This window comes from Oncorhynchus clarkii, chromosome 2 (genome assembly GCF_045791955.1).
Source record: "Oncorhynchus clarkii lewisi isolate Uvic-CL-2024 chromosome 2, UVic_Ocla_1.0, whole genome shotgun sequence".
NCBI lineage: Eukaryota > Metazoa > Chordata > Actinopteri > Salmoniformes > Salmonidae > Oncorhynchus > Oncorhynchus clarkii.
The window spans coordinates 2,437,130-2,450,131 of record NC_092148.1 but is presented as its reverse complement, the minus strand read 5'-3'; positions in this window follow the sequence as shown (position 1 = coordinate 2,450,131).

The following is a 13,002-nucleotide window of genomic DNA, read 5'->3' as shown; positions in this document are numbered from 1 at the left end:
ATTACTACCTCTGGGCTGATCTCTAGTCTATCCAGGTGGTTTTATTACTACCTCTGGGCTGATCTCTAGTCTATCCAGGTGGTTTCATTACTACCTCTGGGCTGATCTCTAGTCTATCCAGGTGGTTTCATTACTACCTCTGGGCTGATCTCTAGTCTATCCAGGTGGTTTCATTACTACCTCTGGGCTGATCTCTAGTCTATCCAGTTGGTTTCATTACTACCTCTGGGCTGATCTCTAGTCTATCCAGGTGGTTTCATTACCACCTCTGGGCTGATCTCTAGTCTATCCAGGTGGTTTCATTACTAGCTCTGGGCTGATCTCTAGTCTATCCAGGTGGTTTCATTACTACCTCTGGGCTGATCTCTAGTCTATCCAGGTGGTTTCATTACTACCTCTGGGCTGATCTCTAGTCTATACAGGTGGTCTCATTACTACCTCTGGGCTGATCTCTAGTCTATCCAGGTGGTCTCATTACTACCTCTGGGCTGATCTCTAGTCTATCCAGGTTATACTCATTATTAGGAAAGTGTTCTTAATGTTTTGTACACTCGATACACAGTTGTGTAAATCATGTAAGATAAAGGCGTCTGCTAAATCGACCATATTATTATTGATGTGCCTCGTTGCTGTTGTTCTGGTTGGCATGTCCATCAACAGACAGAAGCATTTCACACATGTTCTCATTTGATGTGATGTGCAGTCTCACTCTGTGCACCTGGCATTCCTGCAGCGGGAAATGGATTGGATACCTTCTAAATTAGCTAGAATATCACTCAACCCTCTAATCCGTTCATGTATTTCATTTCATGTGTTCTGTATGAATGGAAGTCAACTGCCTGCCTGTCTTTACTGCCCTGGTGATGTAATAATGGAAGTCAACTACCTGCCTGTCTTTACTGCCCTGGTGATGTAATAATGGAAGTCAACTACCTGCCTGTCTTTACTGCTGTGGTGATGTAATAATGGAAGTCAACTACCTGCCTGTCTTTACTGCTGTGGTGATGTAATAATGGAAGTCAACTACCTGCCTGTCTTTACTGCTGTGGTGACGTAATAATGGAAGTCAACTACCTGCCTGTCTTTACTGCTGTAGTGATGTAATAATGGAAGTCAACTACCTGCCTGTCTTTACTGCTGTGGTGATGTAATAATGGAAGTCAACTACCTGCCTGTCTTTACTGCTGTGGTGATGTAATAATGGAAGTCAACTACCTGCCTGTCTTTAATGCTGTGGTGATGTAATAATGGAAGTCAACTACCTGCCTGTCTTTACTGCTGTGGTGATGTAATAATGGAAGTCAACTACCTGCCTGTCTTTACTGCTGTGGTGATGTAATAATGGAAGTCAACTACCTGCCTGTCTTTACTGCTGTGGTGACGTAATAATGGAAGTCAACTACCTGCCTGTCTTTACTGCTGTAGTGATGTAATAATGGAAGTCAACTACCTGCCTGTCTTTACTGCTGTGGTGATGTAATAATGGAAGTCAACTACCTGCCTGTCTTTACTGCTGTGGTGATGTAATAATGGAAGTCAACTACCTGCCTGTCTTTAATGCTGTGGTGATGTAATAATGGAAGTCAACTACCTGCCTGTCTTTACTGCTGTGGTGATGTAATAATGGAAGTCAACTACCTGCCTGTCTTTACTGCTGTGGTGATGTAATAATGGAAGTCAACTACCTGCCTGTCTTTACTGCTGTGGTGATGTAACAATGGAAGTCAACTACCTGCCTGTCTTTACTGCTGTGGTGATGTAATAATGGAAGTCAACTACCTGCCTGTCTTTACTGCTGTGGTGATGTAATAATGGAAGTCAACTACCTGCCTGTCTTTACTGCCGTGGTGATGTAATAATGCATGTCAACTACCTGCCTGTCTTTTCTGCTGTGGTGATGTAATAATGGAAGTCAACTACCTGCCTGTCTTTACTGCTGTGGTGATGTAATAATGGAAGTCAACTACCTGCCTGTCTTTACTGCTGTGGTGATGTAATAATGGAAGTCAACTACCTGCCTGTCTTTACTGCCGTGGTGATGTAATAATGGAAGTCAACTGCCTGCCTGTCTTTACTGCCGTGGTGATGTAATAATGGAAGTCAACTACCTGCCTGTCTTTACTGCCCTGGTGATGTAATAATGGAAGTCAACTACCTGCCTGTCTTTACTGCCCTGGTGATGTAATAATGGAAGTCAACTACCTGCCTGTCTTTACTGCTGTGGTGATGTAATAATGGAAGTCAACTACCTGCCTGTCTTTACTGCTGTGGTGATGTAATAATGGAAGTCAACTACCTGCCTGTCTTTACTGCTGTGGTGATGTAATAATGGAAGTCAACTACCTGCCTGTCTTTACTGCTGTGGTGATGTAATAATGGAAGTCAACTGCCTGCCTGTCTTTACTGCTGTGGTGATGTAATAATGGAAGTCAACTAGCTGCCTGTCTTTACTGCTGTGGTGATGTAATAATGGAAGTCAACTACCTGCCTGTCTTTACTGCCCTGGTGATGTAATAATGGAAGTCAACTGCCTGCCTGTCTTTACTGCCCTGGTGATGTAATAATGGAAGTCAACTACCTGCCTGTCTTTACTGCCCTGGTGATGTAATAATGGAAGTCAACTACCTGCCTGTCTTTACTGCCCTGGTGAGGTAATAATGGGAGTCAACTACCTGCCTGTCTTTACTGCTGTGGTGATGTAATAATGGAAGTCAACTACCTGCCTGTCTTTACTGCTGTGGTGATGTAATAATGGAAGTCAACTACCTGCCTGTCTTTACTGCTGTGGTGATGTAATAATGGAAGTCAACTACCTGCCTGTCTTTACTGCTGTGGTGATGTAATAATGGAAGTCAACTACCTTACTGTCTTTACTGCTGTGGTGATGTAATAATGGAAGTCAACTACCTGCCTGTCTTTACTGCCCTGGTGATGTAATAATGGAAGTCAACTACCTGCCTGTCTTTACTGCCCTGGTGATGTAATAATGGAAGTCAACTGCCTGCCTGTCTTTACTGCCCTGGTGATGTAATAATGGAAGTCAACTACCTGCCTGTCTTTACTGCCCTGGTGATGTAATAATGGAAGTCAACTACCTGCCTGTCTTTACTGCCCTGGTGATGTAATAATGGAAGTCAACTACCTGCCTGTCTTTACTGCCCTGGTGATGTAATAATGGAAGTCAACTACCTGCCTGTCTTTACTGCTGTGGTGATGTAATAATGGAAGTCAACTACCTGCCTGTCTTTACTGCTGTGGTGATGTAATAATGGAAGTCAACTACCTGCCTGTCTTTACTGCTGTGGTGATGTAATAATGGAAGTCAACTACATGCCTGTCTTTACTGCTGTGGTGATGTAATAATGGAAGTCAACTACCTGCCTGTCTTTACTGCTGTGGTGATGTAATAATGGAAGTCAACTACCTGCCTGTCTTTACTGCTGTGGTGATGTAATAATGGAAGTCAACTACCTGCCTGTCTTTACTGCTGTGGTGATGTAATAATGGAAGTCAACTACCTGCCTGTCTTTACTGCTGTGGTGATGTAATAATGGAAGTCAACTACCTGCCTGTCTTTACTGCCCTGGTGATGTAATAATGGAAGTCAACTACCTGCCTGTCTTTACTGCTGTGGTGATGTAATAATGGAAGTCAACTACCTGCCTGTCTTTACTGCTGTGGTGATGTAATAATGGAAGTCAACTACCTGCCTGTCTTTACTGCTGTGGTGATGTAATAATGGAAGTCAACTACCTGCCTGTCTTTACTGCTGTGGTGATGTAATAATGGAAGTCAACTACCTGCCTGTCTTTACTGCTGTGGTGATGTAATAATGGAAGTCAACTAGCTGCCTGTCTTTACTGCTGTGGTGATGTAATAATGGAAGTCAACTACCTGCCTGTCTTTACTGCCCTGGTGGTGTAATAATGGAAGTCAACTACCTGCCTGTCTTTACTGCTGTGGTGATGTAATAATGGAAGTCAACTACCTGCCTGTCTTTACTGCCCTGGTGATGTAATAATGGAAGTCAACTACCTGCCTGTCTTTACTGCTGTGGTGATGTAATAATGGAAGTCAACTGCCTGCCTGTCTTTACTGCCCTGGTGATGTAATAATGGAAGTCAACTACCTGCCTGTCTTTACTGCCCTGGTGATGTAATAATGGAAGTCAACTACCTGCCTGTCTTTACTGCCCTGGTGATGTAATAATGGAAGTCAACTACCTGCCTGTCTTTACTGCTGTGGTGATGTAATAATGGAAGTCAACTACCTGCCTGTCTTTACTGCTGTGGTGATGTAATAATGGAAGTCAACTACCTGCCTGTCTTTACTGCCCTGGTGATGTAATAATGGAAGTCAACTACCTGCCTGTCTTTACTGCTGTGGTGATGTAATAATGGAAGTCAACTACCTGCCTGTCTTTACTGCTGTGGTGATGTAATAATGGAAGTCAACTACCTGCCTGTCTTTACTGCTGTGGTGATGTAATAATGGAAGTCAACTACCTGCCTGTCTTTACTGCTGTGGTGATGTAATAATGGAAGTCAACTACCTGCCTGTCTTTACTGCTGTGGTGATGTAATAATGGAAGTCAACTAGCTGCCTGTCTTTACTGCTGTGGTGATGTAATAATGGAAGTCAACTACCTGCCTGTCTTTACTGCCCTGGTGGCGTAATAATGGAAGTCAACTACCTGCCTGTCTTTACTGCTGTGGTGATGTAATAATGGAAGTCAACTACCTGCCTGTCTTTACTGCCCTGGTGATGTAATAATGGAAGTCAACTACCTGCCTGTCTTTACTGCTGTGGTGATGTAATAATGGAAGTCAACTACCTGCCTGTCTTTACTGCCCTGGTGATGTAATAATGGAAGTCAACTACCTGCCTGTCTTTACTGCTGTGGTGATGTAATAATGGAAGTCAACTACCTGCCTGTCTTTACTGCTGTGGTGATGTAATAATGGAAGTCAACTACCTGCCTGTCTTTACTGCCCTGGTGATGTAATAATGGAAGTCAACTACCTGCCTGTCTTTACTGCTGTGGTGATGTAATAATGGAAGTCAACTACCTGCCTGTCTTTACTGCTGTGGTGATGTAATAATGGAAGTCAACTACCTGCCTGTCTTTACTGCTGTGGTGATGTAATAATGGAAGTCAACTACCTGCCTGTCTTTACTGCTGTGGTGATGTAATAATGGAAGTCAACTAGCTGCCTGTCTTTACTGCTGTGGTGATGTAATAATGGAAGTCAACTACCTGCCTGTCTTTACTGCCCTGGTGGCGTAATAATGGAAGTCAACTACCTGCCTGTCTTTACTGCTGTGGTGAAGTAATAATGGAAGTCAACTACCTGCCTGTCTTTACTGCCGTGGTGATGTAATAATGGAAGTCAACTACCTGCCTGTCTTTACTGCTGTGGTGATGTAATAATGGAAGTCAACTACCTGCCTGTCTTTACTGCCCTGGTGATGTAATAATGGAAGTCAACTACCTGCCTGTCTTTACTGCTGTGGTGATGTAATAATGGAAGTCAACTACCTGCCTGTCTTTACTGCTGTGGTGATGTAATAATGGAAGTCAACTGCCTGCCTGTCTTTACTGCTGTGGTGATGTAATAATGGAAGTCAACTACCTGTCTGTCTTTACTGCCGTGGTGATGTAATAATGGAAGTCAACTACCTGCCTGTCTTTACTGCTGTGGTGATGTAATAATGGAAGTCAACTACCTGCCTGTCTTTACTGCTGTGGTGATGTAATAATGGAAGTCAACTACCTGCCTGTCTTTACTGCTGTGGTGATGTAATAATGGAAGTCAACTACCTGCCTGTCTTTACTGCTGTGGTGATGTAATAATGGAAGTCAACTAGCTGCCTGTCTTTACTGCTGTGGTGATGTAATAATGGAAGTCAACTACCTGCCTGTCTTTACTGCCCTGGTGATGTAATAATGGAAGTCAACTGCCTGCCTGTCTTTACTGCCCTGGTGATGTAATAATGGAAGTCAACTACCTGCCTGTCTTTACTGCCCTGGTGATGTAATAATGGAAGTCAACTACCTGCCTGTCTTTACTGCCCTGGTGATGTAATAATGGAAGTCAACTACCTGCCTGTCTTTACTGCCCTGGTGATGTAATAATGGAAGTCAACTACCTGCCTGTCTTTACTGCTGTGGTGATGTAATAATGGAAGTCAACTACCTGCCTGTCTTTACTGCTGTGGTGATGTAATAATGGAAGTCAACTACCTGCCTGTCTTTACTGCTGTGGTGATGTAATAATGGAAGTCAACTAGCTGCCTGTCTTTACTGCTGTGGTGATGTAATAATGGAAGTCAACTACCTGCCTGTCTTTACTGCCCTGGTGATGTAATAATGGAAGTCAACTGCCTGCCTGTCTTTACTGCCCTGGTGATGTAATAATGGAAGTCAACTACCTGCCTGTCTTTACTGCCCTGGTGATGTAATAATGGAAGTCAACTACCTGCCTGTCTTTACTGCCCTGGTGATGTAATAATGGAAGTCAACTACCTGCCTGTCTTTACTGCCCTGGTGATGTAATAATGGAAGTCAACTACCTGCCTGTCTTTACTGCCGTGGTGATGTAATAATGGAAGTCAACTAGCTGCCTGTCTTTACTGCTGTGGTGATGTAATAATGGAAGTCAACTACCTGCCTGCCTTTACTGCCCTGGTGATGTAATAATGGAAGTCAACTGCCTGCCTGTCTTTACTGCCCTGGTGATGTAATAATGGAAGTCAACTACCTGCCTGTCTTTACTGCCCTGGTGATGTAATAATGTAAGGGAATACCCCCCTGATTTGGACAAAAACAAATGGCGGTATATTGGCATTGGACAAACCATATACACGATGGTCAATACCACCCAATTTGGCGTTGATTCATGCAAAGTATATTGCAAATGCCATATGGCAATTGCCAATTGTAACACTTCAAAATTCCAATAGGGGGCGTGTGCGTTCCACCGGGGCATTTCATATTGCAAATGGCACCCAAGTCAACATCCAAAAGCCAAATTTTGAAAAATGACATTTTTTAAAAAAAACTTAAAAACCCTTAAAAAAGTGCTTTCTGGACCTTTTTTCGAAATTCTTTCGAGTTTTTTGTCAATTACACATGTGTAAGTACTGTATGAGTATACTTTTGTCATCATATATATATATTTTTTAAGTACATGCGCATAAGGCATATGTTTTGTCCATTTGCAATATGATTTCATAGGAAGTCAAAAGTCAAAAGTCAAAAATGTCAAAATTTGGTAAAAAACTTCACACATCCTTAAAAAAGTGCTTTCTGGACCTTTTTTCAAAATTCTTTCGATTTTTGTGTCAATTACACATGTATAAGAACTTTATCAACATACTTTAGTCATACTTTATTATCATATATATATATTTTGTTTTACTTGTGCATAAGGCATATGTTTTCTCCATTTGGAATATGATTTCATAGGAAGTCAAAAGTCAAAAGTCAAAAATGTCAAAATTTGGTAAAAAACTTCATACATCCTTAAAAAAGTGCTTTCTGGACCTTTTTTCAAAATTCTTTCGATTTTTGTGTCAATAACACATGTATAAGAACTTTATCAACATACTTTAGTCATGCTTTATTATCATATTTTTTTTACTTGTGCATAAGGCACATGTTTTCTCCATTTGCAATATGATGTCATAGGAAGTCAAAAGTCAAAGTCAAAAGTAACGATTTTCCTCCGTGCAACTGATGATCTAAAATGTGCAACAAAATTTTTTTGATTTTTTTTGTTTATGTTTCCTTACTTTTTCAAAGTCACTGTGCATTTGCAATATGTTTTAATGGGCAGATACCATCACGAATTTGTCATGCTCAAAATTCAAACTTTACTTTGCTCAAACTATACCTTGGTCAACTTGTATTACATATTTCTGTTTGTTTTACTTGTGCATAAGGCATATGTTTTCTCCATTTGCAATATGATGTCATAGGAAGTCAAAAGTCAAAGTCAAAAGTAAATATTTTCCTCCGTGCACCTGGTGATCTGAAATGTGCACCTGGTGACCTGAAATGTGCACCTGGTGATCTAAAATATGCAACTGGTAACCCAAAAAAAAAATTTTGGGATGTTTTTTTGTTTATGTTTCCTTACTTTTTCAAAGTCACTGTGCATTTGCAATATGTTTTAATGGGCAGGTACCATCACGAATTTGTTTATCGAATTTGTTTATGTTTCCTTACTTTTTCAAAGTCACTGTGCATTTGCAATATGTTTCAATGGGCAGGTACCATCACGAATTTGTCATGCTCAAAATTTTTTAGATGTATTTTTTTTTGTTTCTTACTTTTTCAAAGTCACTGTGCATTTGGAATATGTTTTAATGGGCAGGTACCATCACGAATTTGTTTATCGAATTTGTTTATGTTTCCTTACTTTTTCAAAGTCACTGTGCATTTGCAATATGTTTCAATGGGCAGGTACCATCACGAATTTGTCATGCTCAAAATTCAAGCTTGTGATCTAAAATATGCAGCTGGTTACCCAACATTTTTTGGGATGTTTTTTTGTTTATGTTTCCTTACTTTTTCAAAGTCACTGTGCATTTGCAATATGTTTTAATGGGCAGGTACCATCACGAATTTGTTTATCGAATTTGTTTATGTTTCCTTACTTTTTCAAAGTCACTGTGCATTTGCAATATGTTTCAATGGGCAGGTACCATCACGAATTTGTCATGCTCAAAAAATTTTAGATGTATTTTTTTTTGTTTCTTACTTTTTCAAAGTCACTGTGCATTTGGAATATGTTTTAATGGGCAGGTACCATCACGAATTTGTTTATCGAATTTGTTTATGTTTCCTTACTTTTTCAAAGTCACTGTGCATTTGCAATATGTTTCAATGGGCAGGTACCATCACGAATTTGTCATGCTCAAAATTTTTTAGATGTATTTTTTTTTGTTTCTTACTTTTTCAAAGTCACTGTGCATTTGGAATATGTTTTAATGGGCAGGTACCATCACGAATTTGTTTATCGAATTTGTTTATGTTTCCTTACTTTTTCAAAGTCACTGTGCATTTGCAATATGTTTCAATGGGCAGGTACCATCACGAATTTGTCATGCTCAAAATTCAAGCTTGTGATCTAAAATATGCAGCTGGTTACCCAACATTTTTTGGGATGTTTTTTTGTTTATGTTTCCTTACTTTTTCAAAGTCACTGTGCATTTGCAATATGTTTTAATGGGCAGGTACCATCACGAATTTGTTTATCGAATTTGTTTATGTTTCCTTACTTTTTCAAAGTCACTGTGCATTTGCAATATGTTTCAATGGGCAGGTACCATCACGAATTTGTCATGCTCAAAAAATTTTAGATGTATTTTTTTTTGTTTCTTACTTTTTCAAAGTCACTGTGCATTTGGAATATGTTTTAATGGGCAGGTACCATCACGAATTTGTTTATCGAATTTGTTTATGTTTCCTTACTTTTTCAAAGTCACTGTGCATTTGCAATATGTTTCAATGGGCAGGTACCATCACGAATTTGTCATGCTCAAAATTTTTTAGATGTATTTTTTTTTGTTTCTTACTTTTTCAAAGTCACTGTGCATTTGGAATATGTTTTAATGGGCAGGTACCATCACGAATTTGTTTATCGAATTTGTTTATGTTTCCTTACTTTTTCAAAGTCACTGTGCATTTGCAATATGTTTCAATGGGCAGGTACCATCACGAATTTGTCATGCTCAAAATTTTTTAGATGTATTTTTTTTTGTTTCTTACTTTTTCAAAGTCACTGTGCATTTGGAATATGTTTTAATGGGCAGGTACCATCACGAATTTGTTTATCGAATTTGTTTATGTTTCCTTACTTTTTCAAAGTCACTGTGCATTTGCAATATGTTTCAATGGGCAGGTACCATCACGAATTTGTCATGCTCAAAATTTTTTAGATGTATTTTTTTTTGTTTCCTTACTTTTTCAAAGTCACTGTGCATTTGGAATATGTTTTAATGGGCAGGTACCATCACGAATTTGTTTATCGAATTTGTTTATGTTTCCTTACTTTTTCAAAGTCACTGTGCATTTGCAATATGTTTCAATGGGCAGGTACCATCACGAATTTGTCATGCTCAAAATTTTTTAGATGTATTTTTTTTTGTTTCTTACTTTTTCAAAGTCACTGTGCATTTGGAATATGTTTTAATGGGCAGGTACCATCACGAATTTGTTTATCGAATTTGTTTATGTTTCCTTACTTTTTCAAAGTCACTGTGCATTTGCAATATGTTTCAATGGGCAGGTACCATCACGAATTTGTCATGCTCAAAATTTTTTAGATGTATTTTTTTTTGTTTCTTACTTTTTCAAAGTCACTGTGCATTTGGAATATGTTTTAATGGGCAGGTACCATCACGAATTTGTTTATCGAATTTGTTTATGTTTCCTTACTTTTTCAAAGTCACTGTGCATTTGCAATATGTTTCAATGGGCAGGTACCATCACGAATTTGTCATGCTCAAAAAATTTTAGATGTATTTTTTTTTGTTTCTTACTTTTTCAAAGTCACTGTGCATTTGGAATATGTTTTAATGGGCAGGTACCATCACGAATTTGTTTATCGAATTTGTTTATGTTTCCTTACTTTTTCAAAGTCACTGTGCATTTGCAATATGTTTCAATGGGCAGGTACCATCACGAATTTGTCATGCTCAAAATTCAAGCTTGTGATCTAAAATATGCAGCTGGTTACCCAACATTTTTTGGGATGTTTTTTTGTTTATGTTTCCTTACTTTTTCAAAGTCACTGTGCATTTGCAATATGTTTTAATGGGCAGGTACCATCACGAATTTGTTTATCGAATTTGTTTATGTTTCCTTACTTTTTCAAAGTCACTGTGCATTTGCAATATGTTTCAATGGGCAGGTACCATCACGAATTTGTCATGCTCAAAAAATTTTAGATGTATTTTTTTTTGTTTCTTACTTTTTCAAAGTCACTGTGCATTTGGAATATGTTTTAATGGGCAGGTACCATCACGAATTTGTTTATCGAATTTGTTTATGTTTCCTTACTTTTTCAAAGTCACTGTGCATTTGCAATATGTTTCAATGGGCAGGTACCATCACGAATTTGTCATGCTCAAAATTTTTTAGATGTATTTTTTTTTGTTTCTTACTTTTTCAAAGTCACTGTGCATTTGGAATATGTTTTAATGGGCAGGTACCATCACGAATTTGTTTATCGAATTTGTTTATGTTTCCTTACTTTTTCAAAGTCACTGTGCATTTGCAATATGTTTCAATGGGCAGGTACCATCACGAATTTGTCATGCTCAAAATTCAAGCTTGTGATCTAAAATATGCAGCTGGTTACCCAACATTTTTTGGGATGTTTTTTTGTTTATGTTTCCTTACTTTTTCAAAGTCACTGTGCATTTGCAATATGTTTTAATGGGCAGGTACCATCACGAATTTGTTTATCGAATTTGTTTATGTTTCCTTACTTTTTCAAAGTCACTGTGCATTTGCAATATGTTTCAATGGGCAGGTACCATCACGAATTTGTCATGCTCAAAAAATTTTAGATGTATTTTTTTTTGTTTCTTACTTTTTCAAAGTCACTGTGCATTTGGAATATGTTTTAATGGGCAGGTACCATCACGAATTTGTTTATCGAATTTGTTTATGTTTCCTTACTTTTTCAAAGTCACTGTGCATTTGCAATATGTTTCAATGGGCAGGTACCATCACGAATTTGTCATGCTCAAAATTTTTTAGATGTATTTTTTTTTGTTTCTTACTTTTTCAAAGTCACTGTGCATTTGGAATATGTTTTAATGGGCAGGTACCATCACGAATTTGTTTATCGAATTTGTTTATGTTTCCTTACTTTTTCAAAGTCACTGTGCATTTGCAATATGTTTCAATGGGCAGGTACCATCACGAATTTGTCATGCTCAAAATTTTTTAGATGTATTTTTTTTTGTTTCTTACTTTTTCAAAGTCACTGTGCATTTGGAATATGTTTTAATGGGCAGGTACCATCACGAATTTGTTTATCGAATTTGTTTATGTTTCCTTACTTTTTCAAAGTCACTGTGCATTTGCAATATGTTTCAATGGGCAGGTACCATCACGAATTTGTCATGCTCAAAATTTTTTAGATGTATTTTTTTTTGTTTCCTTACTTTTTCAAAGTCACTGTGCATTTGGAATATGTTTTAATGGGCAGGTACCATCACGAATTTGTTTATCGAATTTGTTTATGTTTCCTTACTTTTTCAAAGTCACTGTGCATTTGCAATATGTTTCAATGGGCAGGTACCATCACGAATTTGTCATGCTCAAAATTTTTTAGATGTATTTTTTTTTGTTTCTTACTTTTTCAAAGTCACTGTGCATTTGGAATATGTTTTAATGGGCAGGTACCATCACGAATTTGTTTATCGAATTTGTTTATGTTTCCTTACTTTTTCAAAGTCACTGTGCATTTGCAATATGTTTCAATGGGCAGGTACCATCACGAATTTGTCATGCTCAAAATTTTTTAGATGTATTTTTTTTTGTTTCTTACTTTTTCAAAGTCACTGTGCATTTGGAATATGTTTTAATGGGCAGGTACCATCACGAATTTGTTTATCGAATTTGTTTATGTTTCCTTACTTTTTCAAAGTCACTGTGCATTTGCAATATGTTTCAATGGGCAGGTACCATCACGAATTTGTCATGCTCAAAAAATTTTAGATGTATTTTTTTTTGTTTCTTACTTTTTCAAAGTCACTGTGCATTTGGAATATGTTTTAATGGGCAGGTACCATCACGAATTTGTTTATCGAATTTGTTTATGTTTCCTTACTTTTTCAAAGTCACTGTGCATTTGCAATATGTTTCAATGGGCAGGTACCATCACGAATTTGTCATGCTCAAAAAATTTTAGATGTATTTTTTTTTGTTTCTTACTTTTTCAAAGTCACTGTGCATTTGGAATATGTTTTAATGGGCAGGTA